The sequence below is a fragment of the Cervus elaphus genome, chromosome 33 (assembly GCF_910594005.1).
Source record: "Cervus elaphus chromosome 33, mCerEla1.1, whole genome shotgun sequence".
In the NCBI taxonomy this organism is placed as follows: Eukaryota; Metazoa; Chordata; class Mammalia; order Artiodactyla; family Cervidae; genus Cervus; species Cervus elaphus.
In genome coordinates, this window is record NC_057847.1 from 23,768,106 (window position 1) to 23,779,360 (window position 11,255).

General features: G+C 42.5%; 1 long non-coding RNA gene across 1 annotated transcript; it reads left to right on the forward strand.

Moving 5' to 3' along the window:
• Nucleotides 1-7,041: 7,041 nt before the first annotated feature.
• On the forward strand, nucleotides 7,042-9,635 carry LOC122688389. Its single transcript, XR_006339430.1, has 3 exons — nucleotides 7,042-7,176; nucleotides 8,122-8,210; nucleotides 9,560-9,635. It is a non-coding gene; the product is annotated as an uncharacterized LOC122688389 (long non-coding RNA).
• The last annotated feature ends 1,620 nt before the right edge of the window (nucleotides 9,636-11,255 follow it).

The following is an 11,255-nucleotide window of genomic DNA, read 5'->3' on the forward strand; positions in this document are numbered from 1 at the left end:
ATCTGTTCTTTACAATCTCAGAATCGGGGATAAAGTTATACAATGCACAGTCCTCAATGTCAAACCTTCAGGCCTTTCATGACTTTGGTTAGCCTTTTGGCTAGTGACACCCTTTCTCAGCAACTCCCTCAAGGCTCTGGTTATAGGAACAGTCACTAATGGTTTTCCATCAGTCACATCAGTACTTCAACATCTTGTTTTCAAGATGTCTTTCCATGATGTACTTTTTACTGCTCTAGCCCTTCGCCTGGGGGTGAAGAGAAAATCATTCTTATTTTTCAAAGAAGCCCCATTAATTATAGTCCAGGCCTGTGCATAGCATATTCCCTTCAACTAATCACAGCACAGCACAGATATTATGAACAGGTCCATATTACCTTCAGAATGAGAGCATTAATGTAATTATTCTAGAGATGATGCTGACTTTGCTGAATAATTTTCCCAACTTGTAAACTTAAATTTTCTAAATATACCTCACCCTCACCTTCTACTTCCTCACCCCTGAATCTTTGCTCTCTCTTTCCATCCACAGGGATTGTGTTCCAGTCCATCCTCATCTGTGAAATCATACCAATACTAACATTGTACTATGCTGTGCTGTGCTTAGTAGTTCAGTCGTGACTGACTCTTCATGACCAGACTGTAACCTGCCAGGCTCCTCTGTCCGTGGGGATTCTCCAGGCAAGGATACTGGAGTGGGTTGCCATGCCCTCCTCCAGGGGATCTCCCTGACCCGGGGATCAAACACAGTCTCTCACATTGCAGGTGGATTTTTTTTTTTTCTGTCTAAGCCATGAGGGAAGCCCAGTGATACTGCAGTGTGTAACCTGTCCCTTCTCCAGGGGATCTTCAGGACCCAGAAATTAAACTGGGGTCTCCTACATTGCAGGCAGATTCTTTACCAGCTAGGCCTAGCTTACTAATAGCTTACTACCTACTTAGTTCAGTTTAGTCGCTCAGTCATGTCCACCTCTTTGCAACCCCATTGACTGCAGCATGCCAGGCCTCCCTGTCCATCGCCAACTCACGGAGTTTACTCAAACCCATGTCCATCGAGTCAGTGATGCCATCCAGCCATCACGTTCTCTCTTGTCCCCTTCTCCTCCTGCCCCCATTCCCTCCCAGCATCAGGGTCTTTTCCAATGAGTCAGCTCTTCACATGAGGTGGCCAAAGTACTGGAGTTTCAGCTTCAACATCAGTCCTTCCAATGAACACTCAGGACTGATCTCCTTTAGGATGGACTGGTTGGATCTCCTTGCAGTCCAAGGGACTCTCAAGAGTCTTCTCCAACACCATGGTTCAAAAGCATCCATTTTTTGGTGCTCAGCTTTCTTCACAGTCCAACTCTCACATCCATACATGACCACTGGAAAAACCATAGCCTTGACCAGACGGACCTTTGTTGGCAAAGTAATGTCTCTGCTTTTTAATATGCTATCTAGGTTGGTCATAACTTTCCTTCCAAGGAGTAAGCGTCTTTTAATTTCATGGCTGCAGTCACCATCTGCAGTGATTTTGGAGCCCGAAAAAATAAAGTCTGACACTGTTTCCACTGTCTCCCCATCTATTTCCCATGAAGTGGTGGGGCCAAATGCCATGATCTTAGTTTTCTGAATGTTGAGCTTTAAGTCAACTTTTTCACTCTCCTCTCATTTTCATTAAGAGCCTTTTTAGTCCCTCTTCACTTTCTGCCATAAGGGTGGTGTCATCTGCATATCTGAGGTTATTGATATTTCTCCCGGCAATCTTGATTCCAGCTTGTGCTTCTGCCAGCCCAGCCTTTCTCATGATGTACTCTGGATATAAGTTAAATAAGCAGGGTGACAATATAAGCCTTGACACACTCCTTTTCCTATTTGGAACCAGTCTGTTGTTCCATGTCCAGTTCAAACTGTTGCTTCCTGACCTGCATACAGGTTTCTCAAGAGGCAGGTCAGGTGGTCTGGTGTTCCCATCTCTTTAAGAATTTTCCACAGTTTATTGTGATCCACACAGTCGAAGGATTTGGCATAGTCAATAAAGCAGAATAGATGTTTTTCTGGAACTTTCTTGCTTTTCCGATTATCCAGCAGAGGTTGGCAATTTGATCTCTGGTTCCTCTGCCTTTTCTAAAACCAGCTTGAACATCTGGAAGTTCACGGTTCACATACTGCTGAAGCCTGGCTTGGAGAATTTTGAGCATTACTTTACCAGCATGTGAGATGAGTGCAGTTGTGCAGTAGTTTGAATATTCTTTGGGATTTCCTTTCTTTGGGATTTCCTTTCTTTGGGATTGGAATGAAAACTGACCTTTTCCAGTCCTGTGGCCACTGCTGAGTTTTCCAAATTTGCTGGCATATTGAGTGCAGCACTTTCACAGCATCATCTTCCACGACTTGAAATATTGCCACATTGTCTGTGAGCACCCCTAATAAAGAAGAAATCATTGCTAAAACATGTAGACCTCTGGGTTTTCAAAGCTGATGTTACTCTCATCTAGAGTTTGACCATGAATGCTATTTGGGAACATAGTGCTTTTTCTTGGCAGGGCTGCAAAGGTCCTCACCTCCTGTGTACCCTCCTCCTCCCTGCCCCTTAGGACCAGCCTGAACATGATGGAGCTCAATAAGAACTAGGTCTTTGTACACGGAGATAAGTAGGAGCATGACCCAGAATTGGTTGGGAGGCCTACTCTTGTTAGACTCTAAGTGAATGGAGACTAAGTTTCCTTCATATCCTGTTTTGTGGGCTGGCTCTCTGTTGGGCCTTCTGCCCTGGTATTTGGTTTCTTTTCAGGTTGTTTGCAAAGATCACAGTCCAGGGTTGACTGCTGACTGAACAGGACCCTCTACCTCTTCCTACTTCCTGCCACTGTCTTCAGTACAGCATGAATACTAAGCAGGCAGAACACTAACTGTACTGGCCAGGGTTCTCCGGAGAAACAGAGCCAATAAGATATATTTATGTATGTGCATACATATGGGCTCACACAATTATGGAGGCTGAGAAGCAGAATGGGAAAGACTAGAGATCTCTTCAAGAAAATTAGAGATACCAAGGGAACATTTCATGCAAAGATGGGCACAATAAAGAATAGAAATGGTATGAACCTAACAGAAGCAGAAGATACTAAGAAGTGGTGGCAAGAATAAACAGAATACAAAAATTCTGTGGGAAAAAAAAGAATACAATAAAGATCTTCACGACCCAGATAACCATGATGGTGTAATCACTCACCTAGACCCAGACATCCTGGAATGCAAAGTCAAGTGGGCCTTAGGAAGTATTACTATGAACAAAGCTAGTGGAGGTGATGGAATTCCAGTTAAGCTATTTCAAATCCTAAAAGATGATGCTGTGAAAGTGCAGCATTCAATATGCCAGCAAATTTGGAAAACTCGGCAGTGGCCACAGGACTGGAAAAGGTCCGTTTTCATTCCAATCCCAAAGAAAGGAAATCCCAAAGAATGCTCAAACGACTACACAATTGCACTCATCTCACACACTAGCAAAGTAATGCTCAAAATTCTCCAAGCCAGGCTTCAACAGTATGCGAACTGTGAACTTCCATATGTTCAAGCTGGATTTAGAAAAGGCAGAAGAACCAGAGATCAAATTGCCAACATCTGTTGGATCATTGAAAAAGCAAGAGAGTTCCAGAAAAACATCAACTTCTGCTTTATTGACTACGCCAAAGCCTTTGACTGTGTGGATCATAACAAACTGGAAAATTCTTAAAGAGATGGGAATACCAGACTACCTTACCCGCCTCCTGAGAAATCCATATGCAGGTCAAGAAGCAACAGTTAGAACTGGATATGGAACAGCAGACTGGTTCCAAATCAGGAAAGGAGTATGTCAAGGCTGTATATTGTCACCCTGCTTATTTAATTTATATGCAGAGTACATCATGCAAAATGCTGGGCTGGATGAAGCACAAGCTGGAATCAAGATTGCTGGGAGAAATAGCAATAACCTCAGATACGCAGATGACACCACCCTTATGGCAAAAAGAGAAGAGGAACTAAAGAGTCTCTTGATGAAAGTGAAAGAGGAGAGTGAAAATGTTGGCTTAAAACTCAACATTCAGAAAACTAAGATCATGGCATCTGGTTCCATCACTTCATGACAAATAGATGGGGAAACAATGGAAACATTTTGGGGGCTCCAAAATCACTGCAGATGGTGACTACAGCCTTGAAATTAAAAGAAGCTTTCTCCTTGGAAGAAAAGTTATGATCAACCTAGACAGCATATTAAAAAGCAGAGACATTACTTTGCCGACAAAGGTCCGTCTAATCAAAGCTATGGTTTTTCCAATAGTCAAGTATGGATGTGAGAGTTGGACTAGAAAGAAAGCTGAGCATCGAAGAATTGATGCTTTTGAACTGTGGTGTTGGAGAAGACTCTTGAGAGTTCCTTGGACTGCAAGGAGATCCAACCAGTCCATCCTAAAGGAGATCAGTCCTGAGTGTTCATTGGAAGGACTGATGTTGAAGCTGATACTCCAGTACTTTGGCCACCTCATGTGAAGAACTGACTCATTGGGAAAGACCCTGATCCTGGGAAAGATTAAAGGTGGGATGAGAGGGGGACAACAGAGGATGAGATGGTTGGATGGCATCGCTGACTCGATGGGCATGAGTTTGAGCAAGCTCTGGGAGTTGAAGATGGACAGGAAAGCCTGGTGTGCTGCAGTCCATGGTGTCACAAAAAAATTGGACATGACTGAGCAACTGAACTGAACTGTACTGAGAAGTCCTCCAATCCACCTCTGCAAGAAGGGCTAGTGGTGTGGTTCTTGTCTGAGTCCCATGGTGAGAACCAGGAGAACCAGTGATATAAGTTCTAGTCCAAATCTAAGGGTCTGAGAACTGGAGAGGTTATGAAGAGTGTAAGTCCCATACTGAAGGCAGAAGGCTGATGGCCCAGCTCAAACAGTCAGAGAGAGTGCATTTTTCCTACTTTCCTCTTTTTATTCCATTCAGTCCCTCAGTGGGTTGGACAAGGCTCACCAACATTAGAGAGAGCAATCTGCTTTACTCAGTTTATGGACTCAGATGCTAAGGTCTTCTGGAAACACCCTCACATACATACCAGAAATAATGTTTTTCCAGATTTCTGGGCCTCCTGTGGCCCAGCCAAGTTGGCAACTAAAATTAACCTTCACACCAACCATTAAGCAAGATAGTTGTTGGGTAAACATTGACCATCCCCTGACCTCAGCAGACCTCTTTGATTGACCCTAAAGCATCTTTCCAGATCCCAAGAACTATCCCCTCCAGGAGTCCCTACCGTCAAGTTCTGCCCCTTCCCATCCCTTTTAACTCAGACTCCTGGTCATATCTGTCCCTCTTGCACTGGTCAGACTAAACTGCTGATCCCCTATTAAGGGGCCAGCCTGTAGGATTCTGGTGGCCCCCTTAGTGCCAAATCCATCCCACATGCCCGAACTTATTCTCTCTTCCCCACTGGGGCCTCCTAACAAGCCACATGGCAAGGACAATGCCTTTTGTTTTGTTTTTGACCAACCTTAAGTCCCCGAGGACAAAGACTGCATTATTCATCTGTTCTTGTCTAGTTGCACTTAGCACAGTTCTGACCCTAAAGGAGGGGTAGCCTAAGGATGAAAGAAATTATAACATATCAGATGATAGTCAGTGTTCTGACAATGACATTCAAGTGAGTGACAGCCTCTGTGGAACATCTAAAAGGAGTAAGGGATTAATGGGACGCAATCAAGCAAAATGTTACCTGAAACAGTAGGAAATGGCAAGAGGCAGATGGTTTGCACTTTATTTAATAAACACTCATAATGTTTACTAGGTGCCAGGGATGGTTCTAAGCGCTTTTAAGATCATAACTCAATTACTCTTGAGGATACAGAGAGGTTAAGTAACTTGCCTGAAGTCAAACAGCTGAGTTGTAGAGTCAAGTGTTCTGGGAGCAGCGTCTAGCTATTAAACAGGACGTGACGCTGCTTCATGAACCAGGCAGTTATGAAGGAGGCCTAAAGTTGAGCCAATTGGGCAGAATCAAGCTTGGGGAACTACTTAAGAGCCTGGAGCCAAGGAGGCAGAGTGCTGGAGAAGCCAGGAGTGGCCAGGACAAAGCAGTGACTGGGACACAACAGTGTCCCGGGAGAGAGCAGATCAGGACAGATGGTAGGCTGTCCTCAGCAGACATTGGGGCAGCTGGGCTCAACAGGGGCGAGCCAAGGGAAGCAGTTGCACCATGCCAGTCCCACTCTCTTTAGAGAGTAAAAGGCAATTGGTACATCCTGGGCATGTAGCATGATGGCCAGGGGCAGGCTCTGGGGGCAGAGAACCCTGGACCTAGATCTCAATTCGACCACTGAACAGCTATTGACCTTGGACGAGTGACCTAACCTTGCTCACCCTCTTGTTTCCACACTGAGGACAAAATCAGAGCTCCTCCCTCTTGAGGTTTTCATGGACTGTGAGATAATGTACATAGAGGGCCATGCGCTTTGGTAAGCACTTACTACCTGTTGGTTAATATTATTATGAATGTTGTTGTTGTTACTAATTTCAAATCCCATTTGGCTTTCTATGCCAACAAAGCCAATTCAGGATTTATAATCTGCTCCTAAATTATGTCTGGTGCTGTTCTTGGACCAAGTACATCTTCATTATGAGGAATTAACTCATTCTCAAAAGTTTGTGTGTTCCGACCATGTGAATGTGCCAAGAACAATCATAGATACTCAAGAGACAAAGATGAATAAGACACTTTGTGCTTTAGGGTAAGAAAAGAGGTAAAAAAAAAAAACACCCTGAAAATTTACTGTAATAAATGGTATCCCAGTGGTATGAATGGGCTTCCCTGGTGGCTCAGATGGTAAAGAATCTGCCTGCAATGCAGAAGATCCAGGTTCAATCCCTGGAAAAGGGAATGGCTACCCACTCCAGTATTCTTGCCTGGAAAATTCCATGGACTAAGGAGCCTGGCAGGCTACAGTCCCATGGGGTCGCAAAGAGCTGGACACGACTGAGCGACTTTCCCTTTTCGCTTTCATCATGGCATGAATAAGCTGCTATGTGAGAACGGAGCCTGGAGTGCCCGCTGCTTGGGCAAGACCTGGAGCTTTCATATTTGAGCCGAGCCTTCAGGGTCGAGGACGAGCTTCTGGTGGCAGAAGTGGCTGGCATTCCGACCACTTCCTGCCAAGGAAGGTACAGAATGGGCAAAGGCACAGAGGTGAAACAGAACAAATTTTTCAGCTGGGTTGTGAGTGGGGCAGTAGAAGGAGATGTATTTGGAAAAGGAGGCAGGCATCAGATCCTGTAGACAGTGAAACAGTACTAAGGAATTTTATGTAGGGGAAAGGACGGGATTTAATTTGATTTTAGAAAGATTACTCTGGCAATAGTTTTAAAAATTGATTAATCGTCTCAGCTTTAGCAAGAACTTGAATGATTTCCATATGCTGATCTTAATTTTTGCCCTAACCATGTTCCTCCTGTACTCTAAGCTCCTCAATATTTTTCTTTAAATTAGCTTTTTTCCTTTAAGCTATTTTAAGAGAAACTTTATATCTTAAGCATAAATGGAAAGTCAGTGTCATTTGTCTTAAAAAATGAACACAATAAATATAATATCAACAAAACAATATTACAACATTTGATCCAGATAATTTTCTTATCAAAACAGTTGCATCTAATTTTGTTAAAAACAATAAGAATGAAAAGTAGGAGGTGTCAGTGCGTGTTAAGAATAGCTAGCACCAACCTGAGACATTCTTCTTGATCCAATTAGATAGACTGGATAGAGAAATTAGATAGACTGGAAGAGAAACAGCAGCGTATTGTCATCACATGATCCAGTATCAACAGCCCAAATTGCCTGGAAGCATTTTACACTTTAGGAAGCATGGATTAGAGCAGAAGTTTTCAAACTCTTATTTTTTATCAGAACCTACAGAAGAACCACATTTTACATCTGGAACCAATGAGAATAGGAGTATGCAGACACACGCATGTGTGTGCACACACACATGTGCACACACGCACATGGCTGAAGAAGAGTGTGAGGCAATAACACTCGCCCTTTCTTTGTGCGATGTGCTGCAATGTGCTTTGTCTCATTCTGCTCTGTTTCTTTTTTTTTAATGTTAATAGGGGAACACTAAATTGATTTTACCACCACTAATGGGTTGTGGAAATCTCCTACTTTGAATACCTCTGAATTAAAGGAAGCTGGACTGGAGGTAAGAAAACAACAGAAGAGGTTATTGTAATAGTCTAGTTAAGGAATGATGGGTCTTAATGGACTCTAGTGACACTAGAAATGAAATAGAGATAAACTGACATGATTATTGTACTCACCTTGAAAAAGCTGTAACATGTCACACAGGGAGGTGGCATTTATAAATTTGTTTCTTTTAAGTTGGCTTAATGTGAATCAAGCTCCCTTGCAAACAGTTAACTTTGGGGTGACTCCTGATGGGGAAGCCTCACTTCCTGGAAAACTGGCTGCTGGCATTAAACTGTCAAGCAACACATTCAATAAGCATCAAATCTGACCACGTTGGGTTTTTTCCCACACTGGAAAATATCCTGCCTTGCAAATTCTATTCCTATTATACTCTTCAGGAAATCTCCATCTATGGACACACTTGGGTTTTTAAGTCTGTACTGCGTTTGTTGCCTTGGTGGTTAGCTTGTTCTGTAACCCTGTGGTAACTGAGTGTGACAGTGATGGAATTAAAATCATAATTACATTGTGCTCACATTATTTGTTCGAGTGAAGCTTAATAACTCAGTTCCCTTGAGCAAATGCAAAATATGAAAACGAATCAAGTTTATAGGACTGGGAAAAATACATTCTCTGGAACGGCTCTATTTACAAGTGTGGCTGTAAAATAAACATTCTTCATCTTTAATTTACCTTTGCAACCTCACCAAGATCCCTAGGTGTTAAGAAAGGAGGCCTATACAGCGATGCATTTGCCAGACAAAAAGCTTTCCCCGTTATTAATGACTGGTGGTGCCCCAGTGTAATCAAAGGGCACGGCTGCAGTGATATACAGCAGTGACAAGCCTCAGGATCTTTCCTTCTCAATGCTAACCTAACAGCTAGCAGCTGAGAACTTCTAGTGCTGTATATCTACAAGATAAATAGCACAAGATACGAATATACGTATTGCTTACAGTCTTGAAAAGTATTGTTATATCCCCCCTCCACAATCACTCTAAATATGACGCACATGCATTTTTCACCATTTCAGTACAATGCTTGTTGTTCATAAATGGCAATAGTTTTCTAGTGGAGATTTAAAACCCTCCAACTCTACCAGTTACTGCAGTCTGATTTGAAAACCGGTGCCAGCGCTGCTGATGGTGTCAGTAAAGCAGGTTTCTGGAGATTCATAACCTCTTTTACGCTGACAGGTGGCATCAAAAGAAGGAATCACTTTAAGAATATACTAGAAATCATTTTTATTTTTGCTCCTCGATCATGCCAAGATGATCTAAAGAGAAAACTCAGAGTCACTCATGATATGAATTTGACATGAAGGAATCCATAAGAAAAATTCACTGGTGTTTTTATTTTCAGCTATTAAGCCATTTCCCCCGTCTCTCTCCTGCTTTGAGCTTGTGACCGGTAAGTGCCATATTTTGCTTTGCTAAGGGTACAAGAAATGCGTTTAATTGGGAGTTACGGCCAAGGTAAAACACAGGCTAAATAACCAGCGTGAAAAGAGGTTAGCTTTCTGCACTTAGTCAGGTGTGAATTCCGGTGGAAAAATTCTATAATTACTGATCAGGTTTCCATTAAAAATAAAGTGAACAAAACCACTGAATGGACAAAGCCAGGTCTTTTCCCAGATCAATAGCAAAGACACGTCCATGCACACACAGAGGAAGTCAGTGCAGCTCCATGACCTTTTCATGAACTTTCTGGGAGACGGAAAGATCATTCAAAGGGCAGAGGTCAGCATTCATGCTGGTCACAAACAAAAATCAGATTTAGGCTCATAATGAAGGATTCGGGGTTCTCACCTACTGGTGCAAATTATATACTATTATTGCACATTTTCATGCATTATCAATTGAAGAAGAAACTGCTTTTGTATTTGCAGTATGTATTAACATTTACTTATCAACTCATATTGTTTTGCTACCTTTATCAAGCATCACAAGTTTAAAGATGAGGTTGAAAAACCAGAAACCTTCAGTTAAGATGGGCGTCTTAAGCTTATCACAAAGGACAGACACTCAAGATGGTCCTCTCTGAGTGATCTTCCCCACCACATACACACACCAGCCCCAGTACACGCAGCACAAAGGGAAGGGTGGGATTCTTGACAAGCAAGACAACAGTGAGTTAAGAAAGAGAGCACTTCAGCTAGAAATAAATGATTCAGGTCATGAGGGGAAACCTAAGCGTTGCTCCTCTGTGGATATAGACCCACCTCACAAAGAAATAGAGCAGCTCAAAACCCTAGGGATGTGCAGGGTGGAAGAGACAGAAGAATAACTAGGAATCTAGAGCATTTTACTAAAGAACCTCATTTCCAGTAGCCCAGACTCAGATCATCATCAAGTGTGAAATGAAAACTAAAGGCATTTCCAGGACTAGTGTCCACACAGAGGTGCCAACTGTGAACTTTTTTTATTCTCTGACACAGGGGAGCCCAAACAGAGCAAAGTCTGTTAGAATCAGTTAGTGATGAAGTGTCTTTGGGGCTTTGAAGAATCACAGAAGTATCAAAATAAAGGAATCTTTCTATTCTGAAAATTCAATATCCTACCTCTCAATTAAAAAGAAAAAGCATTTACAGAGCAACTGATGAAACAACTACAGGTCACAAATAGCTCTGCCTCCCTCTCTGGTTCCTGCACTGTAGTTCAAAAATCAGAGAATTCTAAAGTCTTTAATAAATGCACATGAAACATATAGTGAAATTTGGATACAAGTTCTCTTGTGTTTCAACATGTGTCTTAAGGACACTCATTATTCCTGTCTGGCCAAGTTCTGGGACTTCCCTGCTGGCTCAGCGGGTAAAGCATCTGTCTGCAGTGCAGGAAACATAGGAGACAGAGACCCATGTTCTACTTTCCTAGGTATCCTATTTAATTCTCTTAGTTGCTTGACATATGACATGAACAAATTTCAGTATATCCTGAGGCCGTTCCCACCAGTTGCTTTGTGAAACTTTAGTTCTCCATATTGTGCGCTAAATTGGAAATTAGCTCTTAGTAAAACAAGTTTATCTACAGGGGCATGTGAGGATTGGGATAGGCCTGGG